The sequence below is a fragment of the Pygocentrus nattereri genome, chromosome 7 (assembly GCF_015220715.1).
Source record: "Pygocentrus nattereri isolate fPygNat1 chromosome 7, fPygNat1.pri, whole genome shotgun sequence".
NCBI classification, from domain to species: Eukaryota; Metazoa; Chordata; class Actinopteri; order Characiformes; family Serrasalmidae; genus Pygocentrus; species Pygocentrus nattereri.
Window position 1 is genome coordinate 4,595,001 of NC_051217.1, and position 24,350 is coordinate 4,619,350.

A 24,350-nucleotide genomic window follows, 5' to 3' on the forward strand; every position below is an offset into this window, starting at 1 on the left:
ATAAAACAGAGTAATAAAAAACAGCACCTCCCTTTTTTTATCTTAATATGCAACCTGAAGGCTAACAACACAACTAAACTAGAGCTCGGGTTGACCCGATTCTTTAATCGTAATGTTCATGACAAGACTACTGAAATCCAGCATAACTCTGTATATATTTCCTCCCGTATGCTATGACAATGCACCCACATTTAGAATCACCGTTGAGATCAGCTCACATTGCAAAGAGATGTAAAGTGTCCTCTCTTTTCCAGTGATGTGTTTTTTGGGACTATTATTTAACATTTAGCTTTATAGTTAATGTTTGGAAGTGTGGCGCCTGTTGCATGATGCTGAGGTAAACGTACGCGCGGCGATGTTTCAATCCGGGTTAATTGGGGAAAGTACAAAAAACCTTTATCCTGTATAAACTGGCCAGACAAATCATGCACAACTTACATCACCTGACCTCCTCTGTTAAAACTAATCCTCAAATAGGGCTTAAGATAAATTGCATTCACATGTCAATATTTATTTGATCTATTTAGTACAGAGAGTAAACTGTCCATGCAACCTGCTGACCACTGAACAAACAAACAAAAGCAAAACAGTGGCATCCGATATGTATTGGGTGCCATCCTGTGGTAATATATAAGGTTTTTGCTCTGAACATAACTTTGTTATATTCTTAATCTGATTGAGCTCAGTAAATAGTAGCTCTGTTTTTTTTAATTCCCAAAAGGCTACGCTTTTCATCCATACTTACTCTCCTCCAATGACAGGTCTGCACAGTGTGTGTTCCAAGAAGGGAAAGGGGCTTTTGCGCAGTTGATGCTTATCGTTTTTCCTTTTTAGCTTTTGTCCGCTGTGAGTTTTTGAAACGGTTTTGTTTGTATATTTTAGGGGCTGCGGCGTTGTGGCGGTGAGTGGGGTGGAAAGCACCACAGAGGCTACCCCATAGATTCGGCCCTGTTTCTTGCCATACATCTGTGCGCATAGCAGGTACAGCATCCAGGTTATGCTAAGGCTTTCCTTGTCTGCTCAGCTTTATGTAGCAGCTAGTGAAACCAGTAGAACGTGGTCAAAGACTGGCTACGATAATTTTGTTTGAGAACTAAAACTCTTCACAAAATTCCATTTGAGGTTTGAAGTGTTCCTATTTGTTGAAAGTGACCTTGCGTTCAGTTATTGTGCAGAGGAACTCAGTCAGAGCCACATCTCCAGTTGTGTGGAAGGGGCCGTTCAGTGCACTGCGTCTTCAGGCAGCACTCTGTCAGAATGCGCTTTGACTTCCTCCCTCCCGCCTGTTCTCTGTGTGTCCAATTTGGCCACTGTTGCTTAGTGACAGCGCTCCATGGGCCCCCTGCTATGTGGTTCAGTGTCTCCACCAAGGTGCGCCTACCGATTGGCAGACTTCAGATAAGGAGCCCAGAAAGTAGCTGTCTGTAATTTATCTAAGGTTACTTTGTGATTCAGATATACTGTTCTGGATGCAACCATGCGGTAAATTGCTTTCCTCTGGGAGTAGGTCGCACTGAGGGGTCGACAAAGCAGTGTGTTTTTTCTCTCTGTCAGTACCCCATTTTCCTACCCCCTCACCCCCCCCCCCTCTCTCTCTCTCTCCACACAGTGGAGCAAGAGAGTGATTCTGTGAGGAGTCACTGCAGTGGCAGACATGCTGTAATTAGGGGGGATAATTGCAGGCATAGCAGGTCACATGGGATGCAGTGAGCTCTCAAAGGTCAGAATGACGAGGGTCATCAGAGAGATAGGGAAACTCTCTTAGACTTCAGAATAACCAGGATTGAAGCCCACTGAAGACTAACAGGCTTTAAAACAGACAGAAAAATAATATAGATAAAGAGAACAATGAAGTTGTGTCTGTGGAATGATTCTTTACATTAAAAGAGCTGAAGATAGAAGACACTCCTGTGTGTTTGAGGAGAGAGCAGGATTGGACGATATGGGGAAAAAAGTCATTTCATGACACATCGCAATATTTTCATAGTGCTACCCTCAAAATCTGTGTGCACAGTGAATTTTTATACATAGTGTACTGCAATAAATCAAATTAAACATGATGGCTAATTATGTTCTGTTTTAATACAACACGCAGTGGGTCAGTATTCTTGAAGTACTGTTCAGAAAAACTTATTGTGTGTCACAATAATAAAATTCATCACGATCATTTTAACAGTGCAGAGGTGATGCATTTGGCCTTGTTCCCACTGGGAGGAGAAAAGTCATGGAGTTCTACTTTGTGGTCTTCGCTGCTGTACAGCTGGTAGTTTGAGAAGGTGGGTGACAGTTTTCATTGTTAATATTGATAGGACAGGGGTCTACAGCACTCTGAACGGACTATTACTAAACTGGGAAAAAGAGCTAAAATATGGTTTTAAAGTTGCTCATTTGAAACCCGTTTTTTGCTCATCTATTACTGATAATTGTCTGTGGTGAAATGCAAGTTCATAATAATTTCCAACAATTAAACACCAGTCTAATTATAGGTAATTAGTGCCCATTTTAGAGTATGCTGTTTACTGTTATGGCTGCATCATGACTGTGGAAAGGCCACTTTTCAGCTGGAACTGTAAATGGCAGTAATGAAATAGAGCAGAGAGGCAAAAAGAAAAAGTGGAAAAGTGTGGGGCAAGTAAAAAGCATAGATATAGCGGGTTGTCAGACTTGTCTAGCATGCAGAGGCTGACTTTACTGGTGCCTCTGGGGGTTTAGGTTAAGCCTCTCTTGCTCTCTCTTACATAGCCTGTAGTGTTTTCACAGTGCTGCAGTGTAGCACAGGTTCTTCCCCTAAGAGCACCCAAAGCTGACCAAGGAAAGCAGAGTTAAGTGTGAAGAGCTGTAAATATTCAGCTTACCAGAAGGATAACTTGCATTGATCGCACTGCGAAAATGCAAGGTCATGAAACACAGTGGGGGAGACGGCGAGTGTCTTCACTAGTTCTGTCAGTTTTCTGTTAGTAAACCTCTAAATGTTCCCAAAGCATGCAAGGCTGCATCGTGCTGATCACCCAACAGTTTTCAATAGTGCCTGTTTTCATCTGTTTTTACTTGCTGCATCAAATGCCTCTCTAAACACCACCGCAGCTCCAGCACCGAAAGTCCCAATAATGTGGTAAACGGATTGCCCATGATAGAAGTGGCTCATGTGTGTTGAAAAGCCGAGGAATGCTTGAAAAGATATATGACGCATCAATCAGCAGCTGTTTAAAATGGCAAAATTAGAAGTACAGCCGCCTACAGATGCATTAAGGTCGAATGGTAGTTGATAACATCACTAGGTTGACTGCTACAGGATGGTTCTAGTTTAGTTGAAAGAAGTCAGGAGTTGTCATGACGTTTTGTTCAGTAATATAACACTGTCGTTTCACCGTTACTGTTGCCATGATGGATTAGCATAATGATCTGTCATGTTTGATGTCATGACAGTTTATTATGCTAATCTTTGCTATGTCCATTTAGCCGTCATGACATCCAACATTATGACATCTGTCACGAAAGCTAATGGTAGTGGTAACATGACACTGTTGTATTACTGGACTAATCGATCCTGAAAGCATATGACATCTGCCTTGAAATGTTTATGGCATCGTTTTATTTTTCTGTGTTTTCTGTGGGGACTCACAAATACTGTAAAACGATAGGCCTCGTTCCCCAACCGAAATTTCTTCTTAAAACCCACCTAAGCAGTTATCTCAAAGTATCTCACTCATCTCAGTCCACATATTCATATCCATTTTGTGGAATAAGTTTCTGTGAGGGAGCTTTGAGAACTATTAAACTCTTCAGACATCTGGAGTGTTTAACATCAAACATCGTTTACATCTTATTGATCTAATTAGGCAGAAATTTTGAAGTTAGTGGAGTTAATTGTAAGAAGAGTCATTCAGCACTTGGAACTTCTATGTCTTGTACCTTGCTGTGAATTTGGTTAGTCAAACTCCTGTGACATAATTACCTACAGAGCTGATGAAAATCTACATGCCTAACTGCCTAACACACACACACACACACACACACACACACACACACACACACACACACACACACACATTATCTAAGCCGCTTATACTTCTGGGTTGTGGGGGTGCTGGAGCCTATCCCAGCAGCCATGGGGCAGAAGGCAGGAAACACCTTGGACAGGTCGGCAGTCCATCATAGGGCAGACACACAGATATATATATATATATATATATATATATATATATATATATATATATATATATATATATATATGTACATTCACATACACACACACTCCTAGGGGCAATTTAATGTGTCCAAATGGCCTGACTGCATGTCTGGACTGTGGGAGGAACCTGGAGGGAATCCACGCAGCCACAGGGAGAACATTTTGTAAGAGCACAGTCTTATGGAAAAGCTTGACCACCCTCCAGTCAAATTATATGTTTTGTTGATTTTTAAAGTGAAAATAATTTAACACGTTCCATAAAGACAACAAACTTAAACTTTTTTTTTGCAATATGTAAAAACAGTAATTGTGCTTTGAAACTCACTAAAGTGTTTGACCAGGGGCAGCCAAAGTTTAGCATATGACTGTAAATGAAGAGTTTTTCTTTTGTTTTTTTTTCCTGATGTATGTTGGGAGTGGAGCTTTACACATACAAGAAATATCAATGCTATATTATGATTAATACCATTTTCTTTGAGAAATAAAAATGTGTCCAGTATTATAAGTCAGCTGATATTCTTTTCAAAAACTTATTATATCCAGAATGGTTGCAAATGGTTACACAGCATTTAGGAATTAAACTCTTCATATGTTTATACAAATTATGATTCGTTCCTGAGAGATCAGTGGGGCCAGATTAAATTACCCTAAAAGGATGTTTTGGATCGATTTGTTCTGCCGGCGCTCTCACTGGTAATATTGCTCTCATGGTTCTTTATTTACAGGTTACAAGGTTACAGGAGGTCAGAGGTATCGACATCATATGGAAAAAGGAAATGAATCCATAAGGCAGCTAATTGCATTGCATCTCTGCATTAGGGGTCAGGCTATTGATGGATCTGTGGAACTCATCGCAAAATGATTTTCCTTTCTTTTAAGTGTCCAGAGGGAAATAAGCTGTCATATATTTAAGAAATGCCTTCAGGTGGGCTTTGTACATGTGACTTAAAAGAGAAGCATATTTCAGCTTTTTATTGCCTTTTTAAAATTGATCCTGGTCTCAGTACGCCCCATCATTCCAAATATAGTGCTGTGTGTAATGTATCTAATTGTAGAGCATTATATAGGGAAAAAAAGCACTGTTTTGTAGTTTAATTTCATTTCCCATGTTGTCATAGCGGGCAGGTTAAATCTGTTTTGCTGCACTAAGCTAATTAGAGCGGATCGGGTTTCCGTGGTCATAGTGAAAACCTAATGGAGTGGGGAGCACAAAGAGCCTGCTGCACACGCTCCCCTGGCACCCAGCATGACCAGTTACACACGGGTTCATTTGAGAGGACAAAAGACATTTTTATTTATCTCTTCCATTTTAATGAGGCTCTTCTTAAGAAACAGATGGTGCATTAGTGGAGACAAACTCTCGCTGACATCAGTGAATTCCGAACAAACAGCACAGCGAGGCGGGGAGGATTTTATTATTATTTTTTTTTGCTCACTTTTCACACAGATTGGGTAAAGACCGCTGTGTTTCAGGAGTAACACTGTGAATTCACTTTGCTCTGTCTTTTTGTTGGAAAGTAGACAGTGTTTTATCACCTCGGAGGAGGAGTGGAATATTGATGTGGTGAACAGAGTCTCCAGTTAGCTCTGACCCCTTTGTTCGCGGCGCCAGCATTAAAGTTGCTGAGTGAGATGTTCGCATTTAGCTCCCCCTTACTGTAACCCTCAGCAGAAGTGAGCACACGTACTCCCTCCCAACACACGTACCTGCACGTCAACCCACGTTAAAACCACACTGGTTCATAAAGCTCCAATCAGACACATTGACTGTTTTCTTTGAAGATCCCTGTTTCTTCAAAAATGTAATATCAGGATGTATTTTTAGATTATACACATGAAAATAGTTCCGGTTTCTGATGAAGCTGTCACAATCATGTCTTTGCTGGCATAGCTAGATAAAAAAAATTGGCCTTCGTTGAATTACCTTTGTTCATTTATACAGCTGTACAAGCTGAAGGTTCACATATTGGCTCATTAGCAGTCCTGGAATTGACAATAGAGATGCTTAGAGGAACCTGTTACATCCAAGTGTATGTCAGTAGTAATTTGGGGGATAAACCAGCTCAGATGGTACAGTTGTGTTTTGCTGATTGTAACGGAGTCTTGTACAGTGGCTATAGCTGAAGTTAGCTTCTTCTTCACCTTTATAGTTCCATCTTAAATATTGTAGAGGTTACAATCGCTAGCAGTTAACTGCTGCACTGTTCAAAGTGGAACGGAAATTCAATTAAGAAGCTAATGTCAGCCTTGAGAGATTAACATATCAACTTCGGTGTTATGATATGAATCCGGTACAATAGACAGGTAAAGCTCTACAGAGTAGAGGTCTGCACTCGCACAAGATCCCCACTGGGCCTGTGGATCCACCACAATACCTTGCAGCATGTGTTGTGCGAGGGAGTGGACTCACTGCAGGCAGGAGTAGGGCAATAACAATATATGATAACAGTTAAAACATTTTAAATGAATGAATGAATGGTTTGGAGACTGTGGCTCTGACAGGAGGCTGAGCTGGAGGTGGCGGAGATGAAGATGCTGAGATTTTCGTTGGGAGTGACAAGGCTGGACAAGATTAGAAATGAGCAGATCAGAGGGACGGTGAAGGTGGAGCAGTTTGGAGATAAAGCCAGAGAGGCCAGGTTGAGATGGTTTGGACATGTTTTGAGGAGGAATAGTGGATATATTGGGCAAAGAATGTTGGAGATGGAGCTGCTGGGTTGAAGGAGAAGAGGTAGACCTCAGAGAAGGTTTATGGATGTAGTTATGGTGGACATGGAGATGGTTGGTGTGAAAGTAGAGGAGGCAATGGATAGGGCAAGATGGAGGCAGATGATCCGCTGTGGCGACCCCTAAAGGGAGCAGCCGAAGGAAGAAGAAATGAATGAAGAGTATCAAAGCAACCAGATGAAGAACATGCAAGTTCTTGTAGCTTACAGAAATTGTGGAGCCTTCAGACTGACGGCAGGAGACTTCAGCCCAACAAAACACCAAAAATAACCATTCTGTGGCTTAAATCCTGCTTTGTGTTTACTGCAAATCAGTGGTGAAGTTAATGGTGAAGTTACTTCACAGAAAGCCAGATGACCGTGACTAATTTTTTCCCCTGTTTTAGTAGCGTCCAATTTTACCTGTGAGCTAAATCTCCCCTGTCACATAAGGTTACCAAGATGCGAGGGTGAAAGCTGCCATGTGCTTCCTCTGAGACATATGAAGCCCCACTTCTCTTGGAATCCCAGCCATGGGGATATGTGCAGTCTTCCAACAATACGACCAGTGCTAAGACATCACTTGGGAGCCCCCTTTCTTAGTATCCTAAATTGTGATTTCTGTACATTCTCAAAAAGGTATGAAAGTATCACTGGAGCTTTACCCCTCTTGTCACTGGGGTGGTACCCTCAAGGGTAGATCTCAGCACCTTTAGTCAGGGAAGGTAATTGTACTATAATCCACTGAAATTGTATTTTCTAAGTTGTATTGACTCCGTATACCCCGTCTCGTGTTTTATTGTTCTCTTTTATAACGTTAGATTATGAGAAGGTACAAAAATATACTTTTCATATTGTTGTGTTCCTGTACACTTCAGTATGGTATGGTACATTTCAGTTAGGCGTAAATCAGGAACTGTGGGCAAACTACCATTGTGTTCTTTCTCTGTATACCCAAATGGAGGTTGACAGCTGCGTTCAGTTAGCCAGGCAGGAGTGTAGCCGTGTTCATGGCTAATGAAGGTAATTAGTTAGATGAGCGGTGACATGTTTAGTGGGTGCCCGGCGGTAGGTGTGTTCACTTCAATGTGCGGTTATAGCACTCTGGCCTCAGCTGTGGCTTGGGGAGTTCCATCAGCTAAATCACCCGTGTGCTTTTTCACTCATTTCCAGTGGATCAGAAGCCTCGTCTGATTCCATACAGTACGAATCGTCCAGTAGCTTGCACAGTGCACATACTCAAATATAAGCCAATTCAGGCACTACCAGGAAAATGTCCTCAGCAACAAATGGAATGATTGTTTTCTGTACAAAATGGCCAAGTGTCACCGTCAGCCTCAAAGGACCTGGAGTGGAAAAAATGGATGATGCCAACCTTCTGTGTGTTTTCATACGTATGTCCTGAAAAACAGTGAAAATGAGTGGTCTGTCATTTTAGGATCAACAGAATGCTTCTGTGTTTTTGCTTGCTGGGGTTAAAGCAATACTCTAGTGTTTTTCAGCCTAATCTCTGTCAGCTGCATGTGTAGCATACAGTTCATTAATGCAAACTAGGGCTGTCCTGTTTCAGTCTTTTGCTGTCCAAGCTGATGCAAGTGCCTTGAAGATGAGTTTTGACCATTACTGATCTGATCTCAACCACATAGTTTAGGTAAGATATGATAGACTACATTTACTAAATTACAGAATTACGTTTTTCTATGTGCAAAATGTGACATTATGGAGAGATATGTTTTGGGTTTATGTTTGCATTTTTTACCATTTATATTGTGTTTAATATTGATTATGATCCAGTGTGATTCACCTCCCTGATAAGTTTGGCTATCAGTTACTTTAAAGTAAAAGTAAAATATATATATGTATAACTTAAACACCAAAAATATTTGTTTTTATTTATTTATTTATTTATTGCTCATGCCAGCATTTATTTATTGCTCAGTAAGCATTTACTATGATCTTGTATTTCTTGTGTGCAGTAGCATTTTTAATGTGAACCAGAAGCAGCGTCCAGCATGGCTGCGGATAAAGCAGAACGTTCCTGTGATGACTAGCTGTGACTCGCCTAAATAACTATTTAACAGTTTTCCTTTACCAACCATTGCTAAAAGCACATATTCAAACTTTGTCACACTGTAATCTGCTTTGTTAAAGGTGTTTAGTACTTTGTACTAAGAGCTCTGGCTTCTGTGTTTACTGTAACCCGTCTTTGACGCACTGCACGTTACAATTTACACTCAAAGTCATACAATTCCTAAATGATCTGTGTTTGATGAGATTGAAAAGGACTTTTTGTTCACTAACGCACAGTTTCACACTTGACCAGCTGACAATGAACATTTTCACAGCAGAAAGATAAAATCACAGATTTTCTCAAATGTCTTGATATTACAGTACAAAATATCTCAAAATAGGAAAGCCATAATCACATACTTTCCAATTAAGTAATAAATAGATGTTGACTTATTTAGATTTTCAAGGTTTTGACTAAGTATTGTGACATTTTGATCTATTGAGTTACCGTTTGAACTTTTTTCTCCACTGGACAAAATGTACTTTCAGACATGCACTTGAGCAAAACGTATAGTGAGGTTAATCAACTCATATGCTAATTAAGAAGTCTCTGTTCCTTTGTGTGGAAGTTATTAGCAGATACCCTGCTAGATTAGCCACCCCTCCTCTGCAAGGTGTTGGCAGGCGGCTGATAATTAGTGCCTCTTTTAGTAAATCTGCCCCTTAGTTGGCTTTGCTGCTTTCTCAAGAAGTGGCACACTGCTGCGGGCTGTGGATGAAGTCGGTTTGTGGCGTGTCTACAACAGTGGCATACATGGCACAAACAAGAAACAAAGGATAAGGCTTATTTTAGCCGAAGCCCAATCCTTTACAAAACGCCTGGGTTGGCTCTGATTTCGATTTGCTGGACTGGATGGAGAAATCACCAACCTTGAAAAGAAAAAAAATAGAAAAGAAAAAAAAAACACAGACTCAAAACAGATTCATCACTTGTTCATTGTCTTCTGTTAGAGTGCATTCAGAAGGTGTATCGTATACCACCAGAACACCATTGCATCTTATGGCAGGACCCTTATTCTGTAGGCTCTGCTTATTCTGTAAATACAATGCATCACTGTAAATGTAATGTTGTGTTTTGTTTTTTTTTGTGGTGGTGTTCTTGTTCTTGTGGTGGTGTTCTTGTTCTAGTGGTGGTGTTCTTGTTCTTGTGGTGGTGTTCTTGTTCTTGTGGTGGTGTTCTTGCTCATTTGGTGGTGTTCTAGGCGCTTGCTACATTGCAGATATTTAGATGGAGTGATTAGGAAGAATTAAACCAGGTGGACTTTTTCTCATCCAAGCAGAAGCAAAACAAGTGCTAGTTTATCTTTTCAGTCTGATATGAGCTGGAAGTGTCGAGATTTCTGTCCCTAATGCCACCCATTAAGATCAGTTCTGCTACTTGTCTGCTTTGAAGAATTTGTCATGAGTGGATTCCTCGCGGTTTAGGTGCAGATGTTTTGCAGCATACACTCTGCTGTCTGAACACAGTCTTATAAGTGCATTTACAGTCAGTGGGTTTTCTGTCGTAAGTACAGGGAAAGTAGAAATTGATGTTTGGAATGTCTGATACAGTTTAGAGTATTTCCCTGTTGTAGGAACAAAATCTTCTATCTCCAAAATGAGAACGTTACAGGTGGAGGGAAAATAAAGTTTACTTTTAGTGTAAGTCAGTGGATCCAGATTTTTTTTTAGAAGTAATTATGGGTCATTTCTTTTGATTCATTCATCAGGAAATGTACAGACAATGTAAAGAGATGCTTCCTATAGCAGCTCGCATCAGATATAAAACCCTGATGTTGGCCTACAAAGCCAAAAATGGTCCAGCTCCTTCCTACTTGAGATCAGTGGTGAAAGCTAGATCCGTACCCAGAGACCTTTGTGCTTCAAGTACGGCTCGACTTGACCCACCATCTTGCAGATCACAAGGAAAACATGCCTCCAGACTGTTCTCTGTCCTGGCACCAAGGTGGTGGAATGAACTTCCCCTAAGTGTCCGAACAGCAGAATCACTTGCTGTATTTAAACGACGTCTGAAGACCCATCTCTTTTCACTACACTTATCTAATCACTAACACTGTCTATTAAAGATCTTCACCTCTTTTATTGTTCACTGTATTTTATTACAAACTTTTTTTCAGCAGGTTTAGTGTTGTGTAGACTCTGTGTTGAGCTGTAGGTATTTTTCTACTTGTTGTATTTGTTTTAGGTCTCAATGCATAGATAACTTCAGGTAGCAATTTAGAGCAAAGCTCTTTAAAATTATGTCGACCTTTATTAACATGAGATATTCTGAAGTAATGACAAGCACTTTTGTAAGTCGCTCTGGATAAGAGCGTCTGCAAAATGCCATAAATGTAAATGTAAATGTAAGAGTAACAGGTTTTTTCAAATGATGTCAAAAACTGAAAAATGTCAAAAATGGAGATGCAAGATTTCAATCTGACAATAGTAATTTGTTTACGGTTTAGGTGTAGGGATAGGCTTAGAAAATCCTTACTACATGTAGGTTGTTACATATGGGACACAGTGTGTGTGTGTGTGTGTGTGTGTGAGAGAGAGAGAGAGATGAGGCTGGAGCATTGTGCTGAACTGGAGTGTACTGGACCGTAATTGTGATTCTGTGTAGCATCTGCTGTGTGCTCTGCTGGTTGTATGTGATGGAGTAGCCGTGCGCAGTGGCCCACTCACCACCTCACACAGGTGCACATGGCACGTCACAAACTGATGAGCTGAGCTGGCCACTACGCTGTGTGTGTGTGTCTGTGTGTGTGTTTCATTTAGTCCATCCAGCCTGTGCGCCATACCTCAGATTCAGTCGAGTCAGAGCCAGTTGTGCCAAAGCTGCATTTCTCTCCCAGCTGCTTGAGGAGAACTAGTTTTGAAGAGAGAGGGAATCAGAATATCTTATAACCTGTGTTGCTTGGGGCTGGAAACAAAGTCCAAGTGCATTAGGTCGTAGGAAAAGTTACTTAGAGGATTGAATGAATAGATTTAAGGTGATGGTGATGCTGTTTTGTGCTCTGTGCACCACTGAGACCTTATTGGTTTTCAAAGAGCATTTTTTTATGCATTTGAGGCTGCCTCCACTACCTTCTCGAATCACTCACTCTTGTCCCCTACCCTCGTGTATTCAGCAGTGCAGCAGTTTCCTCCTCCCTGTGGACCTGTTGCAGAGCACCACTGGACTGTGGATTAAATGAATGAGCTTTGAAATGTATTTGGCAGTAGGCATGTTCGCTATAACCTACAACCCACCACGGAGACTTAGTTAGCATATCACTCGTTTAGCATTTCATAAAGGCTGAGTATTACAGCCATATCTGGCATAAAGTCGATATTTGTTGTGTTGGCGTCTTACTTAGGCGATTTGCATACGCACAGGGAAATAACTACTACAAGGTCAGTACAGGCTTTTTAAGTTTTGTCTTTATTGATGCTGTTAAGAGAACAAAAATGCGGTAGTTATGTTTCCTAGATGAGCAAAGAAAGAGCAAAACACCGCTTTACTGTAATGCACAGTTATAGTGCTGTAAAAGGTAATTATGGCTACACAACCATCAAATCTCTGTTTCTCTGTCGTACAGCAGGAGCTTGAATTAACTGTTGGCTGCATTTTTTTCTGTCCTGAACAATAAGTTGGTTCATAATGTTATCCAACCGTGAGGTCTATATGGGACCATCCCTGTGATGAAGCATCAATATATATCAAAGGCCTACCAATAAATTCTTGGACATATCTACAGTCACATCTACAGAACTTCTGCCAGTTTAATCGGCACACACATGCGGGATGTATCTGGCGGTTCATGTGCGCTTCCATGCTCCAAGGTGGACCTGAAGTCATGATCAGAGTGCAGTGCTGGGCCTGGGTGATGATGATGAAGGTGTGGAGATAGAGGCTCCTCTGAGCCACGCTGTGTGAGATGTAGAGAGTACGCTGGCCCGCGCTGGATTAAAGATCATATCAGGAGCAGCGCGGCAGCTGCAGAGGCAGCGCTGGAGGAGTGATGGGCTGACCGTGATGAAGCTTTTGCAGCAGGAGATAGCAGGAGAGCAGGATGCTGTTTATAAGAGAGCAGGGGGATATGAGTGAGCCTGATCAAGATGGCTGACTCACAGCTACCTGCGCACGTCCGTTTTAGGTCAGGGAGGAACTCAAATGCCATAACACACACGCATGCAGAGTGGAGGAACACAGTGTTGGTATGCTGAGCAGCGAGTGCAGGTGCCGTGGCACTGCAGTGATATTTACAGCATAAATGATGCTTTTATGAGGTACAGTGTGATTCATTTATGATTCTATAGAAGATTCATCAGGGAACCAAATTTCAGCAGTTTGATGTGCTTGGAGGAACAATTAAAACAGAATCTAAAGAGTAAAAGAAAATTTTTTTGGGGTCTTTGTTATTCACTTTTATTATGTCCAAAAAATGAGTACATCTTCACTGTCATTTGAGCAGTTAGTTCTGACCGAAGTTCAGCCTCAGGTGTTCTGCCCACAGGTAGACCACTGCACAGCATCATGTTTTTAAAAGTTACATTTAAGTTTGTAAGAGTTTGTATTACTTTTTAGCTGTAGAATCAATGTTCATTAACGATTTTATCTCTAAGCAAATGAAGCAAAAGAAAAAAAGGTTTTTCCAAGTGTGAAATAGTATATTTTGTAATCTGTGATCTGCATGTTTAAATAATTATCTTTAAAATGCTTAATCTGACAACTGCATATACAGATTATGAAATGTCAGGAATTTCTTTTTTGACAAATCTTGAAATGTTAGTGTAACGGCGCTGAGAATTTCGACACTTTAAATGGCCAGAGCCCATTGGTGAGCCAATCTTGAGGGGCAGTCATGGGCTGGAGGTTCGGGAACTGGCCCTGTGAGCGGAAGGTTGCCGGTTCGATCCCCAGTGCCGACAGTCCATAACTGAGCTGTCCTTGAGCAAGACACCTAACCCCAAACTGCTCCCTGGGCGCGTGGATAGGGCTGCCCACCGCTCCGGGCAAGTGTGCTCACTGTGTGTGTATGTGGTGTTTCATTTCACGGATGGGTTAAATGCGGAGGTGGAATTTCCCCGTTTGTGGGATTATAAAAAGTGTCACTTAACTTAAATCCTATAAATTGTTTAACCAGTTTGCTTTGAAGTATCTATAATTACTGATTAATAAACATTAGTATGTAATAAGTGTGGCATTTTAAAGGGGTTAAGCTGGAACTTGCAAATCATTCAAGTTTATGTTGAATTCATTTCAAGTTAGGTCCTAGTGTTTGTCACATTTGTGAGAAGAAGTTATTTGTTTCTTTTGTATCTCTATGTATAAAAATTGCCTGCCTCACACAAAGTAATAGTTTGCGGTGGGTTATATTTTTATGTCAGTCAGAAGGCCCTTTGCTGTTAACGTAGGTGGTTCTTGGCCACATTAAGCAACAAAATGCGCTAAACCTCTGTGCCATTTGCCTTTTTTTACTTTGCAAAGTTGTTATATAGGAACAACAGATCACTGCACCATGCAACACCACCTACTTTAAGGCACAGCTTCTGAGGACTTGTTGCTTTAAAATCTGATCTAAGTAAATAATTATTAATGATGAAACCACATTAATGAACTCTTCCTCCAAACAATATTGTTTGAAGAATCAAAGAAGCATACTAATAAATATAATATAATAAATAAATAATATGCCAATAGTGTACTCAGTAGTATATAGAGAATACTAAAAGTGCACTTCTTCATGCTAAATTAACAAGAATTAAACAAATACACTCCTTAGACCTTCTTTGTGAATTGTTTGGGGAAAAATAGATGGTACACTGGATGTACAAATGTCTTTGGTGATCTGGCCCACATTGTGAAGTCCAACTCTGCATAATAAGCTCATAAATATAACCAAGAGTGATAGAGCAGGACGAGATCTACAATATACAGTGTTGTGAGTCACGAAATAAAATAGTGAGAAAATCCAATACGTATGTAGGGGCTGCTGTCAGTAATCATATGCCTGGTCTTGTCAGGCCAATTAAAGGCAGAGAAAGACCCCACATCTATCAGCTATTAAGAGAATAGATAAATGCTTTTAAATAAGAGGTGATGTTGGCAGAAGGAAAGGAGGCCCAGAGCCTCATCACACAGGGATGAAGACCATCGGAAATCTGCAGCTCTCAAAGAAAGGGAAAAAAATGGCTGCTAAAACTGTGGGAAGAATTCAAGCCTCAGAAAACAAGAACAGCAATTACCAGGAGGTTGTCTTATGCAGGTTTAGTGTCTGAAAGATGTGCTAAAACAACCGCTGCTGTCTGAGCAAAGACAACATCAAAGACAGAGTGAAGTTTTTGGCTGAATATGGAAAGCTTGATTCGGAGTGCTTCAGCTGAGTTGTGTGGAGTGATGATCATGATTTGATTTGTAAGGTGATGCTACCGAGGTGTCTTCAAAGACCTGGCGAGAAATGCAGCAGTCACTGCATCCCTAGCATGATTAAGCATGGAGGAAGAAATGTCATGGTGTGGGGAGCCTTTTCAGCTGCTGCACTGCTGAGGCGCTTCACTGTGAAAAGTCAATGAATACTCTGGAGTTCGGGAGAATATTGCAGAAAGGCTGGCTTCCCACACTTGAAACGTTTTCTAAATAGGAGATCTAAAGTTGCTTTCAACAAGACCATGCTCCTGCCCACACTGCAAAGACCACCAGCAAGTGGCTTGAGAACAAAGACCACCAGGGTTGTATTTTGGCCTGGTCAGAGTCCAGATTTGAAACCCTATAGAGAATATTTGGTCTCACATTAAAGAAAAGCTAGCTTGAAGATGTTTTTCAACTACTCATCAACTGTTTGAAGCCATCAAGACTGAGTGGAACAATATTGACCCTTGTTAAGACCAGTAATATTGTTAAGGCCAATGTTTTATCATGTTGGGCTTTTTTTGCATTAAATTGTACTTTAATAAACTGTTATAGACTTCTATCAATGTTTCTTTAACATGGTGAAGCATGCTAAAACAAAAGTATATTTACTTGTTGTCAGCTTGAGTGTTTTAATTTGGATGTGCATTTGAAAGCAATGACTTTTAAAAATTGCTTTAGTCTATTTTAGTTGCATATCAATATAACTGAAGCTAACCTGTGATCACCCAAGTGGATACACTTAAAACATCAAGGGTAGTAGAATTTCTGTTTCAACCCCTTAACAAGCCAAAGTTTTATTACACACTTCTATAATTGAAGAATAGTTCAATTAGTTTGCATCGAAGTCCCTGTAGTTCCTAATTAAAAAGCTTTTGTGTAAAATAAACCTAGTTTGTGAAGAAGCTAAATCGCTTTAGTTAACATCATTGCAACATAAGTCGTTCTAGGACGAGCAGAAAGGCACTTGTGGGCAAGAAGATGTATTTCAACTTGACAAATACAATTTAAGTACATATTCATTGTTTCGTTGTCCCTAATAATAGATCCAAGAGTATCCTTACTTATTATAATGTATTAAAAATGAGAACTCAATTATTATAACGTATTGTTTTATGTAAGTAAATGACATTTTATTTATATTGTATTTATTTTTTTAATTGAAAAAGTATCACTTAATATATTCAAGTTTATTTAATGGTTTTGAAATAAAATTTTAAATGCATTTAGAACTTAAGTGCATTTTAGTTGCAATGAATCGGTAGCACTCAGTTCTTTCAGCTCACAGGTGAAGAGAGTCAGTATTCAGGAGACCTAGAGCACTGATTGGAGCATAAGGAAAGGTCAGGAGTCATGTGATCTCCCCGATGGTTCTGGAAGATGTAGTCTTGGTTCGTCTTGGCGCTTGACGGATCTGTGACACTACTTAAGTGCAGCTTAAGTTGTTTGACAAAGCACTCAAAAACCGAACTAAATACGTTTATATATTTAATCAGAGCTTAACTGCTAAACATACACGCATCATAAGTTGTTCCAAAGTAATACATTTAGTGTGTATTAAAGTAGGATTAAAGGGTAAATAATAAAAGGATGTACTTTTCATATCACATGCATTTTTAAAAGGAAAATGACATCCATTTTTTTCTCACAAAGGCTGCCTACTTCTGCCTTATCACTGCTGCAGTTATTCTGAAAGTGCTAATTGCTTGGGCTCTTCATGAAGACCTCAGAGCAAGGCATAATTGAGCAGTGTCGAAAAGCTGATAGCTGCATAGCAGGCAGAGAGATGTGAGACATGAGAGAAAGCATGAAGCGCCAGTCAGTGTCCCAAAGGAGCAGGCAGAGGCTAACTGCCAGCCAGAACCTTTCAGTCTGACTCCTTCCCCTCTGCTGACCCAACACTGGTGTCATGGCTGATTGAGGACACCACCCACGCACCCAAGAGGAGCTGTGTTTTGTGGGTGTGTCTATGTGTGTGTGTGTGTGTGTGTGTATGTGCCTGTGTAAGTATGTACAGTAGTGAGCAAATGTTTTAGGGACCTGGAACAGCAAACTTATACTTAAAAAGGTATTTAAGAATCACATTTATATGTACCTCAAATGCAGGTGCCCCATGTACATTCAATCTTCAATTAAACCGATCTTAATGATGTCTCTGGAACTGAATATGGAAGTAAATCTGTGTTCTTCTAACCAGCTCAAAACTACTTTTGAAAAAGAGAAATTGTTATTACTTTTTATGATTTGTACTTATTTATATCATGTATATTGTTTGGGGTTTTTTTTGTTTGTTTGTTTTTTTTTGCTGGGTTTCTGGGTGGGCTATACAATATGGAGAAAATACAACACAATACGTAAAGACTCACAATACGTATGTACGACTATATTTCAGTTTTCTGAAGTTTGCAAACTTTAGTTGGGCGGCACCCCAGAACTGCACCTTACGTTTACTTTTTTAACAAAAAGGCTATGAAGACTATGATTCCTTTTTAAGTCAGTTTATGAAAATATACTATTGAAAAAATTGAACTCTTGGCAATAAATAATTAATTAACTAATAACTAATTAACTATAATAACTAATGAAGTGTGTGTGTGTGTGTGTGTGTGTGTGTGTGTGTGTGTGTGTGTGTGTGTGAGAGAGAGAGGGAGAGAGCTTTCTTTTTTATCTTAAAAATAACTGCAGCGATAAATATGTTAACAGTAGATTCTCCTTTCACATCCACATCTTTGTCAATTAGAGATTGATCCTCACTCCTCCCAAATCACAGCTCTTCCAGGAAGAGGCTCATCTGCTCTAATAGTTAGCTTTATGATTAGCAATTTTACCACCCAGCAATTTTCCACTGCATTCACTTCAGCTGGTGGAGAGAGGGGCTGCGTGCTGAAGACAGCTCCATTCAGAGAGGCTGGGAGATGTTAAGAGGAAGTGAACACATTAATCCACAAGTCATTGCAATCTTGTAATCCACTCGCTATGTTAATTGCCTGCTATTTTCTCTTGGAAGGAGGCTTATGGGAAAGGTCATTAAATGGCTCAGAGCAATTGACCAGCGTTAGCCCGTCTGTGTGTGAGCAGCTTCAGCTACTGTCATTCTCAGCGCTAGGTGGTACCTATCACAGCCACAGGCTCACTTATATAAGGGTGTCTATAAGCCTTGTTAGGTCTATCGTGCCATTAATGTGAGCTGATGACCTATATCTTAGGGATAATGGGTCATTTATCCTTTTGTGTTTATTCCTTAAAGACATAATAGTTAATAAATTAGGGTCTGATCAATTTATTGGTTAGCTTATGAAATCTGCCGATATTGAGAGGTTAAAGCTGGCAGCGTACTGAAAACGACAAAAGAACTAAGTGAAATCGAACTGCCACTGGACGCACTGTGGTGTACTGAAATAGGAATTCCACCGATTGTTGTACGAGAAGGGATAAAGATTTTGGCCGAAACTTTTGCAAATCCTTTCAAGGTGCAGATGTGCATAAAGGGCATGATTAGGCAAAGTAATCCTCAAGAAAAACCTATTTTTTCAGATATTTAATATCATTAACCTAACATAGAAAAACTCAGAGGATGTGTAAGTGCAGAAGTTGGTTTTGAAGAGTAAATAAAATTTCTCTACAGTGAATCAAATCCCACCAAACGACTACATTTACATCTGAATGACTGAATTAAACAGGAATTCCCCTTTAAAAAGAACAGTTTCCTCACTCTGCACCAATCACAGTCAGTGGGGAGGTCTCAGGACACCATGAAGTGATTAGGACCAATGCAAGTCAAGGGATGGTCGCAGTCAGGGGGAGTTTTTTGTTCACTGTATACTGAAGATTAAGCTTCAAATGAAAGTTTCAGATGTTTCAGATTCAAGCGAAAATCACTTTTAGGTTCGAGTTCGTCCTGTGATTGTGTACCCTGCTTGCCTTAAAACACTCCCAGTCACTGCATTGTTTGTTGACCTCCCCCTGGGTGTAATTGGTCCTAATTGCTGCATTGTTTGTTCTGAGACCTCCCCCAATTGCAGTTGCCTACAACTCGCCCAGTACACTTCAGCAGAGCTATTTTATATGTAGTAGGCTGTGTGATGGTAAGATTGGGTAATTGTCAGAAATTAGTAACTTATAATTCAATTCAGTTCAATTCAACTTTGTCATTATACAATACAGGGTAGTACAGTATGAAGAAACACTGTCGGGCTACTTCTCCAGTGCAGTAATAAAAGATAAATAGCAAACAGTGCAAAGACGAAAGACAGTAAAAGACAAGACAAATTGTGCATGGTCAGTAGGCACAAGCTGCATAGTCAGCAGTATATCGAGTGTATCGAACGTAGACAAAATGTGCATAGGCAAAGGTTACAACTATATTGGACATATAGACAGTATGTGCATAGTCAGATATTCAGGTGTATCAGATATATAGACAGAAATGTGCATAGTGAATTGCAGTACAGTACAGTAAATACAGAAGTACTAGTGGTGCAAAAAGAGATGTAAACAGTGATCTGTATATAAAGTGTACAGTGCAGGTAGAGAGTAGCAGCATAATGTTCAGGTAACATCTTAAATAAACAGTGACAGTATAAATATATAAATATACTAGAAATAAGGCTAGTCAGAGATGAAGTGCACAGCATACAGTCCTCTGAGCTGGTGGAGCTCAGTGTGTAGTGTGCTGGGTGATCAGGCTGATCACTAACAGACTATAGTATTAATATTGTTGCTAGCTCAGGTCGATGCTGCCGGTGTGACCAGTTTGACAGCTCAGGGATAGGAACTGTTCTTGAACCTGGTGGTTCTGGCTCGGATGTTCCAGTACCTTTTTCCGGATGGCAGAGGCTGGAACAGGGGGTGGCTGGGATGTGTGGGGTCCGAGGATATGTTGATGATAACAGGTATTATCGAACAGTCACATCTATTGTTTATCACGTACTGAATACATTTTAAAGCCGAGTATGTTTGATGATGCAGGATCAATTTCATCAGAGGTCAGTACAGTTCCTGTGAACGCTATAGTTGGTTAGGTTGTCTCATAATGTTACCGCACACCTTGTGTCCTAACAATTTCCCCCTTCTAATAAAATCACTGGGTCTAACCTGGCCATCTCATTGAAAAGGTTCTAGCTACGCCTCTGACCCTGATAATTGAATCTGAATATTTCAGAGGACATTGCAGCAACCAGCTGTTGTTAATTATTCAAAGCACATCACACACAGTGTTTTCTGTTAAGGCCTTTAGTGTCTCTTTATGGCAGCTTTGTCTTAGAACAGCGTTTTCAGTGTGCAGTCTCATTCATCCATTGCTTCGATGTGCTGCTTGTTCTCATACACATTTCATGGTGTTTAAGTGTGCTACACAGTGAGGAGGTGTAAAATGCTTTACTGGGCCAACTCATAGACTGTGAAACATCATGCTTATCCATAGGCTTCCTTGCATGTCTTCAGTAGGAAAAAATACACACACACACACACACACACGCAGATATATATGTATATATGCATCTGTGGTGAAATAGCCCTGCTTAAAGGAGAAAAAACAGACATTCATCTAGATTTGGATTTGTTGCTTCCATTAGCATTTGACTCCATGCAGGGCAAATATGAAATAGACAGACGACGCACACTATGCATGCAGGCATGAGACCCAACAGCAAATGGGGCTCATAATGGCCAGAGCATGTTTGGGAGGGCAGCTAATGAGGAAGCCCATTAGGCATTAATAGTGTTTTAAAGACCTGGGGAGCGGCAGAGGAAGGCACAGGCAAGTGTTGGTTATTGGATGCAGGCAAGCTCTGTTGAGCGTTGCTTGTTGGATAAAGTCAGTAGGACGTAGCTGCAGCCCTGCAGACTGATGATGTGAAGCTCCAGGCGGACTGGATTAGCCACAGGCTGGGTGGAAGACCTTGCTTTTGTGGATGTAAATTGCTCCTGCAAAGCAGAGGGTTAAGGTTAAGGGTGGGGGGTTAAGGTTAAGGGTTCTGTAAACCTGAAACCGAAAACAACGTTGAAAAATATATTTAAAATCACAGTTAGGACAGAAATGGCGTGTTTGGCTCAAATAACGCATACAATTGATTTTCCAGGTTGTTCTGTGGCTTTTAAGCCTTTTACGAAAAAGGTTATTAGCTCTTTTTATTGAAGGGAGAGGCTTACCATAATACAGTGTTGTGAGCTATTCTGTTCATATTTCAACAAGTGAAGTGTCTCCTGCTCATGTATACTGTCTGTAGGTAAGATTAGGGTTGGCTAGTTCCCCAGACATTTTAGCCAGTTAGCTTAGAGAGTGTTTTGACATTATAGAACTTTCGGTGTGTTTAACAATAATAGGGGTACAACGATTATTCGACTGGGTTTACTGAAAACGACGACCACATTAGTTGGCAACTAATTTAATAGTTGATTAGTTGGTGACATCATTACACCTCATGCTCACTAGGAATATTCTGGAGAGTTGCCACTTACTGAAGAGTTGAGAAAAGTGCGATGTCAGCCTCAAAATCCTCAGGAGTGGGGGCATTCATTCATTGACCTTAGCTGGCACGGGAGCACATCTTCCATGTTGGTGCTGAAGTGGTAACTTGTTGGCTCACTGAATGAAGAAGATTGAAGAAGATTCAGTGCAAGACTCATTCTACCAAAATGCACCACAGAGCGCCACAGAAAGTCATTCCTACCTGTAGCCATTAAACTCTATAACTCCTCCCTAAATGTACAATAACTCAGAGCTTTAATACAGTATGTCTCACATTATCACAGTCACTGCCACTTTACTGTATTTGTAAAAATTTAAACTTGTACATATTGCAAATTTCTCTTTTTTTGTCTTAAATTATCAAAGTGTTCATTCTTTTAAATAAATGGTTGCAACTGTAACACCTGCAATTTCCCTCTGGGATCAAAGAAGTATTCTGATTCTGATTCATCTCAGTAAGATATGCCACGTCCCAAACCACATACTAGCATTAAATAGTGTGTGAAAATAGTGTGTATGCCTTTAAAGTGCTGTCATTAGTGTAGTATGTGGAGTACAGAAGTGTGTGGTTTGGGATGTGGCGATAGTCTAGCTAGTGAGCTAGTTAGCTAATGTTCATGTTAAAAGCCGTCCTAGTTCATGGTCTGAGCTGAGCTGTAACGTTTTCCATTTCGAAATGCGCGTTCTCTGTAATCATTAACGGAGTTGGAACAGAGAAGCAGCTATTACTCACAGTGACCCTGTTCACTTTCCAGATGATAATGTTTACGGTTTTACACACTGTATCGCTGTCCTGACATCGAGGCCACCAGTGCGATCAAATTCGGTGAACACAGGAGAACAATTTTCTGTTAACATTGGCCTCCACTCGCGAACAGTTTCAGGAGGTACTTCTCCGTGAACATACAGGGCAGCTGGATGAAGAGTTACTGATGAAATGAAATGTTTACACAAAACTGTTCATAGACGCTTCTTTAGAGCACATCTTCCCTGCAGCGGGGAATATAGGACAGTAGAATGCACAAAGCATAGACTGCGCTGTTTAAAACTAAACTTAGGTTGATTTTTTACATGATTAAAGGAAAACCTTCATCTTCGTCTTCATTGTTAGTTAGTAAATGCATCAAACAACCTCGAGTTGTTTGGTAATGTAGTTATTCATAACCCGAATAATCGATTAATCATTTCAGCAATCGATAGATTATCCGACTATCAAATTAGTGATTTGTTGCAGCCCTAAACAATAATAATGGTGCTACAGCATCACCTTGAAACACTTTACCCTCACTAACAAGCAATATTTTGGCACTATAGATCCATGTCATTCAGTAAAGTTCTGGAAGACTGTGAGCATTTTTGACTTCAGCAAAAAATCTGATTTACTCATTTATAGAAAAGGACAAGTTTGGTGGCCAAGTTTACAAGGCTAGTGTAGCGTAAAAGTAATGAAGACTTTTTTTTTACCATACAATTGATAGAGCAGCCCAACTGCTCGACCGAATGCATGTCCTGCCTGACTTGGATGAGAGGATGTAGGCCTAACTGGCAGGTCAACATTGCTTTGCAACATTCCGTTTTTTGTGGTACCTGCCAATGTTTTGGCATTTAAAAACCTCTTGTGGAAGCGTGCACAGTCAGATTTTAAGGTCGCTGCAGTTCTGATCAATACATCCTTTTTTTAGTTTTAAGTGCTGCATTATGCGCGTGCATCCACCAAACTGCAGTGCTGCGCTGAACCTGTCCCCGCTGTACAAGCTCTAACCTCCTGACACTGCTTTTCAGAACAGAATGCCAAAGCGCACGATTCATGTCCAACCTAGATATCTTGAGTGCGGTTTTGGGTGAAAGCTCTCCATGCATTGTTCACCTACAGTTCAGAAATCAGTGTATAGTTTGATTCCTGTGAATGCGCAGTAATCACAGAGCAGCAGGCATGTTGCTCTCAGACAGATAACCAAAGGGAGATTAGCGGTAACAATCAGCCGCCAGCGTTTTTCTCTCCCCGCCCCGTACAGGGCACATGCTTTTGAAGCTGCATTAGTTTCGACGCAAGATGACTGGAGGCTCTTTTTTTAGCAGCTGAAGAGGTAGGCCGAGGTCATCTCTCTCTCTCTCTCTCTCGCTCGCTCGCTTTTGCAGGAGAAGAAGCCGAAGAAAAGGAGGAGGTTTCCAGAGCACGGTCCCCTCTCTGACTCTTCACCAGCCTCAAAGGATGCTGGGAAATGATTAAAGGGATGGCGTGAGATGAAAGTGGCTGGTTGAAAGCAACAGAATCTTGGCTTTCTCACCCAGGGGGTGATGGGTTTTTCAGAACAGGTAGATGTTCCGCTTTGGTTTCGAGTAAGAAAAGGAAGTTGATATTCCCTCCCACTTAAATTGATCTTAACGGCGAGGATGGCCGTGCATAGTCACACTTGGCCAGGTGTTGCGTACTTTATTTTTTGTGCAGTGTTAAGAGCACGATTTTTCCATTTAAGTCGGCCTTAGGCTAAACATCGACCCAGTCAAAATAAAAATCCTTTGAAAATGAGGTCATCTGCT

General features: G+C 40.6%; 1 protein-coding gene across 5 annotated transcripts in view; it reads left to right on the top strand.

Moving 5' to 3' along the window:
• mgat4c (mgat4 family member C) overlaps window positions 1-24,350 on the top strand; it is a 164,158-nt gene that overhangs the window by 31,186 nt on the left and 108,622 nt on the right. The window contains exon 2 of one of the 5 annotated variants that reach the window (XM_037539716.1): window positions 883-981. The exons of the other annotated variants lie outside the window; for them this stretch is intronic. The gene's annotated coding sequence lies outside the window, so the exon portion shown is untranslated. The remainder of the gene's footprint in view (window positions 1-882; window positions 982-24,350) is intronic. 5 annotated transcript variants of the gene reach the window in all.